This window comes from Tachysurus fulvidraco, chromosome 16 (assembly GCF_022655615.1).
Source record: "Tachysurus fulvidraco isolate hzauxx_2018 chromosome 16, HZAU_PFXX_2.0, whole genome shotgun sequence".
Lineage (NCBI taxonomy): Eukaryota > Metazoa > Chordata > Actinopteri > Siluriformes > Bagridae > Tachysurus > Tachysurus fulvidraco.
In genome coordinates, this window is record NC_062533.1 from 9,300,223 (window position 1) to 9,315,547 (window position 15,325).

The 15,325-nt window shown below is 36.7% G+C and overlaps 1 protein-coding gene across 5 annotated transcripts in view; it reads left to right on the forward strand.

Moving 5' to 3' along the window:
* Positions 1 to 15,325, forward strand: part of LOC113644351 (1-phosphatidylinositol 4,5-bisphosphate phosphodiesterase beta-1) — an 83,091-nt gene that overhangs the window by 10,195 nt on the left and 57,571 nt on the right. The window lies entirely within an intron of this gene.

A 15,325-nucleotide genomic window follows, 5' to 3' on the forward strand; every position in this document is an offset into this window, starting at 1 on the left:
AGAAGGAAGTAGAAAGAATGAAGAAACTATTTAGAATCCATGCAAGTTTTTCTGCATCTCTGGGTCATGGTCCTTTTACTTGCACAGCACTTTGGCTAATACACTTACATTTGCAGTACAAAATGTGACAGTATTCTGTTATACTAATTCCAAACTGTAAGTATGTCCGCTTGTTTACTTTATATTGACTTGTACAAAGCAGACAGACCTTCCATTCTGTCTGAAACTGTCAGTGAAGGACATTTGACTGAATAATTTGCATAATATTGAAGCCGCAGACTGATAACTGCAGCAACAGACAACAACTGTCAATAGGTGGCTTGTTCAAACACATAAATAACCAGATGCTTCTTAAAACAGAGAATAAGGATAGAAACGAAAAAGAGAGAAAACATATTTTTAAACACAGATTGCCTCAATTTCCTAAACTTGCAGAGTCATGGGCTGGAGCTCAAGAGGAAGAAAGCAATACTGAATAACCGGTTGTTAATTATAATGATACCAATATACACATTATTACTTATCTAGAGCATTTCTGTATATTTGTGTGCGTCTGGTCCAAATTTGCAATTTAATTAAATAAATTCCGTAGCCAAATGTTTAATTTATTTATATAATAATATTTTATATTATTATAAATCCCAGGCCAAACATTATAAGGAATAATGATGATCATTATATTACCTTAGACAGCACTAATTATTTTAGTTATAGAAAATCCTACAATACTGGAAAGCCTACAGTGTAAGGGTATTAAAAAAAAAAAAAAAAGTTTGTTTCTGAGTCTTATTTTATCCATACAAATGTTTTTACTTTAAAGACAAAATGGATAAACACAACAACAAATGTTATATTTCTATTGTGGAATTAATACAACATTTCATAATGCACTGTAATTATATATATGTGCAGATTTCAGGCACTGTATGCCCTCTGGTTGGCATTGATTACCTCAGTTATCACGGGCACGGGCCACTCTCTGGTGTTAGCATGAGTTCTCTAAACTGCAATCAATAACGTAAATGAATACCTTATATAGAAGAGCTTTAGAAATAGCTTTATTATTAGCACAGATGACCTCAGTATCGTGCTGCTTATTGGAGTTTTTTTTCACCTTCATAAAGACTGAGAAGAAATACAGCTTTGTATTGTGGACAAAGTCAATACAACACACTAAATGGTAGCTGGATAGCTCCAGATATTTTATTTCATGCAGTGCTCTTACAGAACTACTCAACAAATCTATACATAGTACCATACCATTTTTCTTGGATAAAGTAGAAAAAAATGATCAGTGTATGAAATGTGACTTTCTGACCATTTCTTGTTCTTCATTTTCTTCGTTTTCTTCTTTGTTTTCTTAATTTTCTTCTTCTTCTTCTTCTTCTTCTTCTTCTTCTTCTTCTTCTTCTTCTTCTTCTTCTTCTTCTTCTTCTTATTATTATTATTATTATTATTATTATTATTATTATTATTACAAATACTGTTTTATTCCCCTTCAGCTCCCACTCCAGTGATTTAAGGTTTTTATTGTTGTAAATTTGAGGTGTCACATCTTTACTATTTTTATACCCTGTCTGCAGTCTGTAGCCTCACAAAAGAGATGGACTAGCCCAACTGAGCAAGCTTTGTAAAGTGTGACATTTTTAATTTTCTTTTTAAATGTCAAGCGGTTAATATCAATATATAGTTAAAGGAGGCACGTTGGCCATAGTTAGAGTCAGATATAAAATAAAGGACAAGATGTTTTTAAAAACGCTCATGCTGTAGACAAATAAAGTGCTACTAAATTAAATGTTTCTTATTATTATTATTATTACTATTATTATTGTCGTTATTATTATGCTACTAATGTGCTACTAATTATGACACACTGTATTATTATTAATTAGGACTGTTACTCATCCTAATTCATTGCATAAAGTAGTGAGATAGTAAAGTTACTAGGATGCCCACAGTAAACAGAGCTGTGTATAAAGTAATTTGGACACGAGCTTCCTTTCTCTTGGAACTAAAGTCTGTGCCCCGCTTCCTCCTTTCTTGTCTTGGCCAACAGTTGAAAGGGCTGCATTTGTCCAGCTCTGCACTTTTTTCTGATTAGGCAGACAGCTCCCCTCCTCTCACTCAGCAATATTGGAGTGGACAAAGTGTAAATCCTTAGCCAACCTCCTAAAATTGAATTGCACTCAATGCCAAGTCAGGATTGGTGGTCAACTTTCCATCAATGAAAAAGGAGTAAGGGAGGAGGAATATCTACTTAACATGCATATGATTTGACAGAAAAGACAGACAGAGAGAGAAGGAGAATGAAAGATGGAAATAAGCCTTGACTCAAGCCCTGTGTATACACTCTGAATTTCTGCTGCCATTTTTGTGCACTGGCCTTATGGTGTCACATTTATCCCCTGATACAAATCAAAATCAAATCAAATCTAATTTTATTTGTTACATACACATACATACAGGGTACGACATGCAGTGGAAATGCTTTTGCACCTGTCCGGTATTTAAGCATGAAAGGAATGCAATTAGGGATAAAAATAAAACCAAAACCAGAAGGAGATAGATCAATAAAAAGTATAAACTATATAAAAATATGAAAATTCTATGTGAAAAAATAATGTATATACTTATACATACATGCGTATGGTTTTTAGTGATTGTCCGTAAAGTGTCTATGTGTAGTTTGGCGTGTACAGTATAGAGTGTATAAAGTGGCACTGTCCAGAGTTAAAGAGTTAAAGTGTCATAGTGCGTAAATACTTGCTCCTTTTCATTTCCTCTGTGATGCATCAGATACCAGATGTGTCATGGTTCATTTGTTTAATGAAACCATCACACTGCATTACTTCAGCTGATGAACAAGAGGCTCTGTGTTTTGATTGCTTTCTGAAATCTGACCTTTCCACAGCTGATTATGGTCATCAGACAGCATTAATAGAACGTTTGATTGTCAGCTTTATAACCCTGTTTTCACTTGATTTCAGATGACTCAAGTGAGATGAGGACAGGTATGATGAAAACTGCAACTGCTAAGAGTCATTTATTTTTCCACAATAACATTGAGCCGGGACAAATGTATCGGCATCATACCATGCTTCTTCTCACTGTCAGGAAGAAGATTGCTTAGATATGAATTTTAAGCTGGAAAGCTTCAACACTGACAATGTTCCAAACAAGTCGTTTCTTTCAAGAGGGCTTAACTCATTAATCTGTCATAGACTGCCTGAACAGCGGCCTTTTAAAAGACTTTACTGTGTCGCTTTCTCTGGCTCAGGGCGAAGAGTTTAGTGAGTCACTTGGCTCTCGGATTGACTGGGCAATTGGGTATGGGCAAATGTGTTTAGAATGCAAGACACACACTTTCCACCAGACTCCTCCAGTGAAGTTCAATGAAATGGACTATAAATAATTCTATTATAAGTTCATATCTGTGCACTGTATTTGAAGGACCTCTTGTTTGTATTCGAGGTCTGTACCCATCAGTCACAAATCTCGCTTCACTTCCTCTGATTAAAGTGTGTCATGTGAAGCACTGAAGTGTTGACCTGAAACTTGGGTGACATTCACGATTTCCTCTGCTCAGATATTCAGATCAGGCCACATAGAACACAATCTCCTCTGTTATTTTTTCCTCGGAAAACTAATGCCAGACTCCATTCATGAAAAAGGAAAGTGAAACCGGAAAGTGAATACAGCTCTGGAGTCCATGGCGTCAAATTACACTCTACACCTTCATCCAGTGTGTGATCTACAGGTTAGAGTTTCACACTCTCCCATGGCAGGTTTATAAAGACTGTCCAGAAAAGATTAAACCTAGTAGAACATAATAAACTATTGGAAACCAATGGGATGTAGTGCAGACATGTAATGCATCTTATTTTTCTGAGTAGAAGAAAATATTTCGATGTTTTGTGAACAAATGAACCAGTGTGATAAGATGTGTTTTAGAGATATACAGGGTATGTACTGTGTCTAGTGTCTAACAGCCTAAGCCTTGCGAAGTGGTTGCTTACTCAGGATCTGGCTTATTGTTGAAATCATAATGTTCAGTATAAGTGGGAAAGGTTCATACATGACATGGGTTTTGTTTGAAGAAAAAAAATGTACCCTATAATTTATCTACAGAAATGACCATTTTGTCTCAGATTTGAGAAGAGCTTGATGGATGACGTCTTGCAGTTATTTCAGATATGTCAAAAAAGGCTTGTTGATATGCATTTGGTTTAAGGGAATGCAAACATATTGCACTTAAATCTAAGAAGGCTGACAAGTCATTACTGATGTACTTTCATATGCTATGGTCCTGGTTTGATGAAAATTTGTTGTTTGATATGTAGAAAAGGCAGATTAGTTTTTATCTGTAAGGACCAGATTGTCTTTTTAAACCGCCTCATCTATTATGGCCTTGTCAGACTCTTCCCCTGTGTTTACAGCTATGCCAGTGTGTGTAGACACGCATGTGTAATATTTGTAGATATTTATACAGATAACATGATTATTCCATTTGACCATTACTTCCTGAGTCTGCATTATAAACTCCAGCTTCAGTATCTGAATGGCTTGCATTGTTAAAGACAGCATTAATATTTACATTCACAGGCCACTTTAATAGGGACAATGTCCTGCATTTACGCAGTTAATGAAACAGCCAATGCATAAAATCATGTAAACACAGTTCAAGAGCTTCAGATATTGTTCACATCAAACATCAGAACGAAGAAACAATGTCATTTTGACATGTTTATGGCTGCCAGATTGGCTGGTTTGAGTATTTCAGAAACTGAAAATCTTGAAATTTCATGCACAATAGTGTTCATTGTTCAGTCGTGCAACAAACAAACAAACAAACAAACAAACAAATAAATATCCAGTGAGTAGCAGTTCTGTGTGTAGAAACACCTTGTCGATGACAGAGCACAACCACAAGTCACTGAGATCGCATCACCTTGTACTACACTGATGTAGCAGATTAAAGGAACACAGCTTGTCTCATTGTCTGATAGCTCTTCAGTGACGCAAGGCTTCACTCACACAAAAGGTATCTGTTTGAATAGATTCAAATATGTACAGCAGTAAACAGATAAAGGCAAACAAAGATTTGCATACCGTGCATGCTGCTGACAGTTACTGTGCTCGTCGGTTGATTAATACAATAATTAGTAATCCACACATTTCCATGGGGTCCACAGCATCACTACATTAGCAATGAAAACAAAACATGACCTCATAGGAGCACTGAGCTACAACATATTAACTGAAATAATATTAACTGAAATATTTGTTGAAACGGTTGATTTTGAAAGAACATTTACTACAATTTATCATAAAATAACATCATACCAACAGCAACCCAGCAAATGGCACAATTGCAAATATACACTCAATCAGTCACTCACTTTACTGTGCAGTTTTATGCAATTTAGATTAAATGTATTTTTCTTATGCTGTAAATAGTGTGTGTGTGTGTGGGGGGGGGCAACGGTGGCTTAGTGGTTAGCACAATTGCCTTACACCTCCAGGGTTGGGGGTTTGATTTCCGCCTCTGCCTTGTGTGTTTGGAGTTTGCATGTTCTCCCCATGCGATGGGTTGGCACTCATGCGATGGGTTGGCACTCTCCCCATGCGATGGGTTAGTTTATCCTGCCTTTGTGCCCGATGACAGGCTCACAGTGACCCGAGACTAGTTCGGATAAGCGGTAGAAAATGAATGAATGAATGAGTGTTTTGAAATTTTTATAACATGCAGGCAAGACAAAGCTATGAAATGGTAATTCATCATCAAAAAGAATAAATCTGAGCAACACTCATTTTTATACAGTCACTTAGGAAAATCTCCTTAATCTCCTAACCTGCTTAAGTGACTGCAGTGATTCATTGTAAGAAATGATTCATGATTCGTCATCTTTTTTCAATACAATGTTATTGAATTCTAAGTCCACTTTAGATCGAATAAAGTACCAATAAAACAAATCAGCAAAAAGTAAATCCACTTAAATAAAATCCATTTATTGTGCTGTCTAGTTTTATGACTGCACAAAACTACTGTAGTATCCAGCTGGTATAAACTGATATGTTGATTAACATAGGAACTTATTGCCAGCATAGTTGTTTTAACTTTTATCAGTAGGACAGAGTGTCAGCTTCTCATGCTTAAACATTGCTAGTCAATACATCAGCCATCCGTAGACTGAAACCCCCCCAACAAGCTTGGAGTCTTTTAACACACAAGACACCTTTCAGTTTAAACTTTTTTCTGATAATGCGTTGATTGATTAAATTTTAAGAAAATGTGTCCTTGCAAATATTCAACCAATATCATAACTATTGGCTGTATTGTGATAATTTAATCTTTTTCTCAGCAGCTTTTATAGAGTGAAAGGTGACCTTATTACTCCACAGTTATCACAGTCTGGCAGCGTCCGGAGAGAAGCATTAGCTTCCTGCAGTAGGAGGGGTAATTATGAACAAAGCTTGCAGAACGCTGACTCTCTCAGAACGATGCCTGCAGAGGGATGGAGGGTCAGTGCATTTTTCAGTCTAACTTAAAGTTCACTTGTGATAAAACACGGAGGAAAAAAAAAAATCTAATTTCAATATATAATAGATAATATAAAAGCAGAGGCAGGAAAAATAGATTTAGCATGATTTCATGGTCAACGTTATTGATAGACCTAGAACTTTATCTGAATTAAAAGGAAAAAATACATTAGCGTGGATAATATTTAGGTGTCTGGCTTCTTAATATAAATAATAAAATATCCATGTAGCAACATTGGGTGTTTTTCTGAGAACTAAACAATACAATACAAATTTTATTTAGAATAGATTGACATTTATTTCTCATTTGCTTCTCATTATTCAAGTATGTGCGGGATCTTACAGTTTATTTAATAAACTAAGTGGGTTCTTCCTCTTTGGGAACCTGCCTGGAACAACAGCTGCATGTAACAGCAGGAAGTTGCTGTCAGTGTGTCTATGGATCTTCTCTTCTATCTGGTGTAATAGTATATGACTTGCTTGTGCTCTCAGAGTGTTGAGTCATCATTTTCTGTCATCAGCGTCGACACACACTTTCACGTCACACTGTTCTCTCCGTGTTGCCACGACAACCAGAATCACTGTAGTGGATCACATTGCTGACAGCTCGTACTCTATGGATTGGGACCAATTTGATTGAATTATATAAGTTTGTGTTTTAAAAGGTGGACAGAAATGTAACCAATTATGGTTAATACCATATGGTTTATATGGTGCAAAACAAATATAATGTCATTGTATCTGTAAGTATATGTAAAGGTACAGTCAGCTTAACTCTCTGTTTTGAAACTCAAATCCCAATCAAATGTAACTCCTACTTTCAGGAAAAACATGACCCCAAAACAGATGCCTTGGTTAGAAAAGCTGAATGCAAGACATAAAGCTATCTGAATTGACTGGCTGCATGCCTACATGATCTCCTGTTTGGTTGTGTGTTTGTAGTCCATGTTGTTTGTGTTTATATGACTTGAAATACATAGAATGTGAGAAGAGCAAATCACAGGCAGGCTTTATTCTTTGTATGAAATAATATTATTCAACCATTAGATATGCTCATCTCCCACATGTTTTTGGTAATTTTTTTGTATAAATAAAATGTTTGAGCAATGAACAAAAATGCAGATTGTCTAAAATGTATGAATACACGTATAAGAATTATGCCAATTCCCAAACCCAGGTCAAACCTATGTCTAACAGTCCCATATAGATCCTACGCAGCAGTGTTTTTTTTTTTGTATGTTGTTGTTTTTTTTTTTGTTTTTTGTTTTTTTGAGAATGTAGGACATTTGAAATTCAGAAGGAATCACTGATTTTGTGTGTGTGTTTTAAAAGTATTATTAAATGGGTTGTTGCACCTGCTCACATGGATTGCTCCTTCCTACCTTAACATGAATGGAATGAGTCTCTTGCTCTGATTCTCAGGGCTGTAAAGCCTTTAGCTACTCTACAAGATTCACAAGCACCCTGTTAAATTTTATCTAGGCAGCGTAAAACGAATGGGTTTATTGCCCCTAATAAAATAGTAAATGGCTAGCTCTGTGTGCATATTTTTACTTATTTAAAGACTGCTTATTAATGTAGTGATTGAGGTTTATGTAAGCAGTGTGTTTTGTCCATCCCTGCATCCCCTGCATGTCCTTCTTCTCAGCTCCATTTCTGCCTTCATTATTAAGTATGTCAGAGATTTAGGTCACTTGTCTTTTTTCTGTCTTAAGCCAATTCAATTTTGGTAAAATGATAAGTATCAAATTTAAACGCTGCTCAAGTGCTTTGAGGCAAGGCAGGGACACAGGAGTCTGCCATACTTAAAATACCGGCTCCCTCGTGTCACTGTTCCTCGAGAGAGAGAGAGAGAGAGAGAGAGAGAGAGAGAGAGAGAGAGAGAGAGAGAGAGAGAGAGAGAGAGAGAGAGAGAGAGAGAGAGAGAGAGAGAGAGAGAGAGAGAGAGAGAGAGAGAGAGAGAGAGAGAGAGAGCAGGAAGTACAAATAGGCTGCTGATAGATCAGGACATTACAGATAGTAAAGAGAGAGAGAGAGAGCAGGAAGTACAAATAGGCTGCTGATAGATCAGGACATTACAGTTAGTAAAGTTTGCTGACTTTATATTTAATTTTAAAATGGATTCATGACATGATATGTTACATTTTAAATAGAAGCACATTTCATGGGATCTTCACTTTGGACTTCAATCGAAGCAATCGAAGAAAGGTCAGGTGCTATAAACAAAAATGGCCACTCAGAATGATTGAACTGCACTTGTATCTACATTATTGAATAGATCTTTTGTTTCTCAAGATATTATCAAGGATTTACCTGGCTTTTTATCTGTGACCATTCATAGAAGTGAGGCGTGCATCTTCAAAGTGATTTTATACACATGACTTTGATTTGATTTCCATTCTAGCAGTGGATTGAACAGTTTGGGAAATTGCTTTCTAGTCACTTGCTTTTGTCCTAGTTTCCAGAGACCCCTGGATATAAATATAATTAAAAGAGAAATCTGGTTGTTTTCTTTGATGAAGCAGACTGAAGGTCTTTTTCATCTATAAACACAGTTGGAATTTTGTACCCTTATGTTAATTGTACATTTGTAGTTGGTGAAAACCTTTAAGCTTTGATTTCTCTGTTCTTTCTTCACAACCACTCACTGAGATGTATTTTATAAAGGGCCTTGGAAAGATCTGCTGGAGTGTACAGTAGTTTTAATCACTCATCCCTCCTCTGACAATCACATCACAATCTGATGCGGGTGGTCTTCCTGCTTCTGTTAACATTTACTATTGACTGGTTTAACGTCTTTTAGTAGCTTTGGATAAAGACTGCTGCTACACATAGTCACAACTGAAGTGTAAGGTTTTTCAGTTTTTTGTGCATCCATGTTATGTAGATCATTAAGAGAGGCCCTGACATATGGGAAAAGATGACTAATCTCAGTCAGCGAGGGAATAAAAGGGATGTCTCTTTTAGCCATCAAGTCTAAACTGGAAGGTCTACAAAATGAAGCATCTATCCCCAAGGAAGGGCCAGGCAGAACAAATGATTGACAAGGACATGCTTTGTCTGAGACTGAAGACAATTTCTAGAAGTTTCTTGCCTCTGGGGAATTTTAGGCATGGATATTTGGTCTCAGTCCTTCATATTTTTGCTGAACTGATTGTTAGTTTGAAGAAAGGCCAGGGTCATATATAGGGATCTTGTGCTCTTTGACTGATGGTCTTGTGTTTCAAATGTAAATGGCATGGTTCAGTCTGATGGGGTTTGGTTATCTTATCAAACATGGCATAGTAATGTGTGGACTGATGTACAATAGCCATTATCAGGTTAGAAGCTTTCTTCCCATTTGTTGCTCTTGTCTGTTCTGATATGCAATATAGCCATGAAGTCACTGAAACCAAACTCATAACTGTCACAGCAAATCCACAAATGTTGGTGACAATGATTACTTTAAGACTGCTAAAACTTGCAACCATGGTATGACTGAGAAAGAAGTATGGAGTTTATGGAAGAATGAGATTACAAGGAAGTATTATTTTTCCTTTGAAATCTGGAGGTTGTTATTTACTGTGATTCTCTATCAACACTAATTATATGTAGAAGGAATTATCATAACTTAACTATCATCTTCATAAGTGCTGTGTTTATGCTTGCTTGCTAATTCTTGTGAGCAATGACATCATATTCACCCTTTGGCCTGTGACATGACACTCACAGTATAGGGAACCTTCATTAACGTTCTTCAGCATCTGTATGAAGTGTCATTAGTGTCATGAATATCAGTGTCCTTGCTTTGCTTGATGGACTGATGGAGGATGTCGCCTCATCCAGAGAGAATGAGATTGATTTACTGATTGTAAATATGAGTGTAGAACATAAACATTGACACTCATTGTTCAAAAGGATAGTGAGCTTTAAGCCTGATGTTTCTTTAACTTTGCTCTTGTTCATATTTTGTGCAGTTTTGTACAGTTTAGTTTTCCTGGTGATGTGTGAGGAAAATGAGCTTGACTATAAAGTCATTATCATATCTCTCTCTCTCTCTCTCTCTCTCTCTCTCTCTCTCTCTCTCTCTCTCTCTCTCTCTCTCTCTCTCTCTCTCTCTCTCTCTCTCTCTCACTTGGAGAAGCCAAGTGTACATGATACCCTGTTTGACAAGGTTTATTTTGGACATCTAAAGGGTGAGGATCAGGGCCAAATGTCATACCTTTCAGGACTAATATAGATTTTTATACATGGACACAAATGCTTTCTCTCTCTCTTGGACCAAACCCATCCTGACACAGGAAAGGACTTCACAACACTTGTCATCCCATAAATCCGGTTTGGTTTCATGTGAGAGATAATTGAAAAATCTAAGAAACAAACATGAAAGTTTGGAACTTTTGTGGTCTTTCAGAACAGTAGAAGATCCTGTGCCATTTGTAGGTTGTAGCATTAAGCATGAAATAAGCAAGGCAAGTAAACAGCAAGTTCTTTTTAGAATAGAATAAAAAAGAATATTAAAGAATATTAAAGAATAGAAATTCTTTAATAGAAAATTGCATGCTAAGTTGTTCTCAGAAAGAAAGAAGGTCTGGCATTTCATCCTGGGTATGAGGTGATGACACACCCTGGATGAAATGCCAGACCTTCTTTCTTTCTTTCAGGTTACCCTGCCCAATATGAAGTGGGTACTGAAAGTGAGTTCTTGATGTGTCATCTGTAGAAGACTGTTATAGAATTAGACTGTCTTGCCAAATGCAAATACTAAAAATTTGATGTTAGTCAAGTTAGAAGTTGCTTTACAGACCAACCAATACAAGACATGTAAGTTTAAGGGTTAAAAATGATATTGGGTACATTACGGTGGATGGCAGTAAGGAAGGTGTTTGTCCTTGAGTCCATGTGCATGCATTGCATCTGTCTGTAATGAGACTGGTACTTAAATAGACAAAGACTGGCATTGATAAAGAAGTTAATGACCATTTTACTTCTGCTATAATGGTGACTACTGCCCTTGCTGCTGCTGACTCAGACATGCCACTGAGTGTATGTACACTGGAGGGTGATGATAAATAGTGGTGATAATGAATCTAAATTGATTTGCAGTAAGGTACAGCGCTACTGAAACTTTCAATGCTTAGGATTCAATTTTGCTCTAAAACTAAGGGAAACCCTTTATCCATTCTAACAAAGTATTATTGTGCAGGTTTCCCATCTTTTTACACACAAAAACTAAACTTAAAATGTCATTTGTTACACTAGGTTAAGAGTGATTAAATGTAACTAAGAGGCAAATGAAGCAGGTTATTTATTTTTTGTATTTGCTATTAATAAGCTAACAGCACTAACAGGGTTAAGTATATTCCCCCACTGTAAACCCCCCACCTCTAGTATGTACAGGAAACACAGCATGTATTCATTAAAAACTGCATCGCGGATTTAAAAACAAAATTACGAATGCAGCTGCTTATCTGTCTTAGTGTGTGCGATATTTTCCCCACGTTATATGCCACAGACTTTTTTTGCAAGTGATTTAGTGACGTGATGTTACAGTTACAGAAAATTCCTAAATTGTTGAAAGTGAACGTAAAATATCAACAGATCTCAGAGCCACTGTGATAAAATGAACTATTTTTTGCTGGTGTGATCTGTAGTTCGGTTCAGCGCTAATGATTATTGATGCACAAACCACTGGTAACGAGGTTGTTTGTTTATATGCAGAACATGTCTACAATAATGAGAGGCAGCACGTGATTCAAACAGTAAGTGATTAGTGCCTGAGGGGTACAGGCCTCACTGCGCTGCTCTTTCCCGAGGCTTCGCAACTCTCGCTTCACACAGTGTGGCATCTCTTTATACACACACTTCAAAGAGCAGCTTTTATACTGGAGCTGGAAACGCTAACCTTTGACTCAAAGCATCTCACACTGCAAACACAGAGTGTTAAATTGATTTCAGGAAAGGATGCACTCTACGTTACGCTGTTTTAAATGAATTCTCTTCATCTGTTGCATATGTGTGATTGCCACTCTTGAGAATTTTAATACATTTTTCTGTTTTGAGAATATAAAGGAAGATTCGTTGACTCAAATTTTAAGAGTGTTTGTTGAATTCTATTTAAAATATAAAGTGTAAACTGTAATACTCTAACGGTAAAGCTGTGAACAAACGTTTTTATCAAAGCCGTTATGTATTTTTATCTACACTTCAAAAGCATAACAAACACACAAAAATAATTACATTATGTGTGCCTTATGTTTTATTGTAATAAAATTCTATTAAATCATTATATGTTACAAGCCATATTACCAGTCAAACTGATGGAGTCATAAATTCGTCCGGATGTAGTCGTCTCAAAGGTTCATCAAAAATGTTTGTTGACCCAACAAGTAACCTTAGACTACTATTATAAGATTATATATAGATTGTGTTAAATCAGCAATCTTGCTTGTACAGTGTCTAAATTGAAGACTTGCACATGTGTCATGAGGTGATGACAGAGAGTCAAGGTTTATGTTGAAGTCAGCAGACAATCTCTCTCTCTCTCTCTCTCTCTCTCTCTCTCTCTCTCTCTCTCTCTCTCTCCCTCTCCCTCTCTCTCTCTCTCTCTCTCTCTCACATTTCTTTCTCTCTTTTATTTACAATCACACACCACATATAGAGATGGCAATCCCAGGCAACACAGAGCTATAGAACTGTGACAGGTTAATCTTCAACATCATGCTTCCATTACTAGGCTATGGGAGTGTGTTCTAATACCCAGCTTGATTATATGCCTATGTCGATTTGGCATAAGAGTCTTCAGCAACCAAAAACCTCTCTAAGTTTTAAAAAGTAAATATTGCTCTTACTAGGATGCATGAAATGTGGATTGAGTTACAGCAGCTGACCGTGAGTGTCTTGCCATAATAACTGATTTTTTTTCTTCAGTCTAACATTGTTATGGCTCTAAAATCTTTGTGCCAATGCAGAAGAGTCACAGACTCACACTACAACAACTGTAGTATGCCGCTGAACCGTCCTGAACTGTTCTGTGCACCGTCACTCGCACATTTTCAGTGAGATTTGTTATGCAATGGAGATTATGTTTATGCAAACATTTTCTTCACCATCTGATGATTTATTAACTTACAGCAACATGTTCTGGGACACCGGTGGTGTGTCAGCATTTGAAGCCATGTTTTGAATGCACTTTTAAACAGTCAGATTTAACATGGACCTAACTGTTTGCCTATTCAAGGAGACACTGTTATACATTTTGAGGAATGAAAATTGAATTTTTAAAATTCCTCTTTAATTTCTCATTTGTATTCAAACGATGTTGCTGTCTGGTGTGTTTTAGGTATCTCTTCTGTTCAACATTGTAATTTCTCTGGATAAAAAACACGAGCTACTACATCAGTTTTGTAGTCATTGTAATTTCATTAAAAAAATGTATTTAGATATAAAAGATTTGGGTATCATTTTCACATCTCCAAGATGCTTGGTTTGATCTTGTGCTTGGGTTACTGTCTGTGTTGAGTTTCTGTGCATGCTTTCCCCATGTATCTGTGGGTTTTCTCTGGATTCTCTGGTTTCTTCCGACCTCCAAAAACCAGCCTGTGCATGATTTGGTTATGCTAAAATGACCCTGTCGAGTGAATGAGTATGTTAATCTGTGAGTGTCATGGTGAGCGTCATGGTGCTCTGTGATGGCATGGAATATAGGGTGAATTCCCACTTCATGCCTTGTGTTCCCAAGAAAGGCCCTGGATATACTAACACCGTGACCAGGATACAACACTTACTGATGAGGAATGAAAGGATGAAAAGTATGCCTTTACCTCAGCTCTTAGTGAAACAGTTGACGAGCCATAAACCATGAAAATGCCATGTTCTTTACAAGACACAACAGGAGTCAATCACCCATGCAACAACAGGCTTAGCAAATGATTGATCCTACTCAGGGTGAATGTTTCAAATTGTATCAGGATGTATGCTATGAAAAGTGAAGACATGGATTTTGGTGTGGACCAAAATGTGTAAGACAGCGGTCTTAATGTTATTCCTGGTAAGCTTATTCAGGCTTATCATTCCAACACTACTTATCATCAACCTTCATTCATAGCTGCTATATTCATCTAGGTTCTCCAAGAACCAGGGGGACAACTGACAACTATCTGGACATGGTCCAAACCAACCAAATTGTTGTACTGTCCCGAACTTGTCATGGCTGGTCTACCAGTTTAGATCACCACAGATGGAATAAATCTTCTCTACAATGGCTACTTGTTATAAGGGTTCACTGGCTGACATTTTTGTCAAAATATATTATTTACCATGGGCACACCTATCTCACTGTGGTCAATACCAGAGCCAACCTTAGCTTTCTGAGGACCATTACATTTAAAATCATGCCTTATTCTGTAACATGGAGACTGAAAAATTCTAATATTCAAAAACTACAGTAACCCATCCTTTAACTTTATTCCAAAAAATACTAAAAGAATGAATTTTTATTTAAAAAATAAATCACTATTTAGAGAAGAAAAAATACCATCAAAAATCTAGTATTTTGGTCTCACAGAAAAAAAACAACTATAAACTGTGAGAATGTGTGATTTCACCCCTGGTTTAATGTTGTGACGGATATATATGGCTAACACCAATCCCGATATAGCAGTATTATACATTGTGGAGGTATCATTTCTAGCTTGACTGATTGCTTTGTGACCGTTGTTTGTCACAACTGTGCACTAGCACTTACTCAAATTGTGGTGTGTTTAGTTGATGGATCAGTTTGTGAATGCTTGGTGGAACTTCTGCA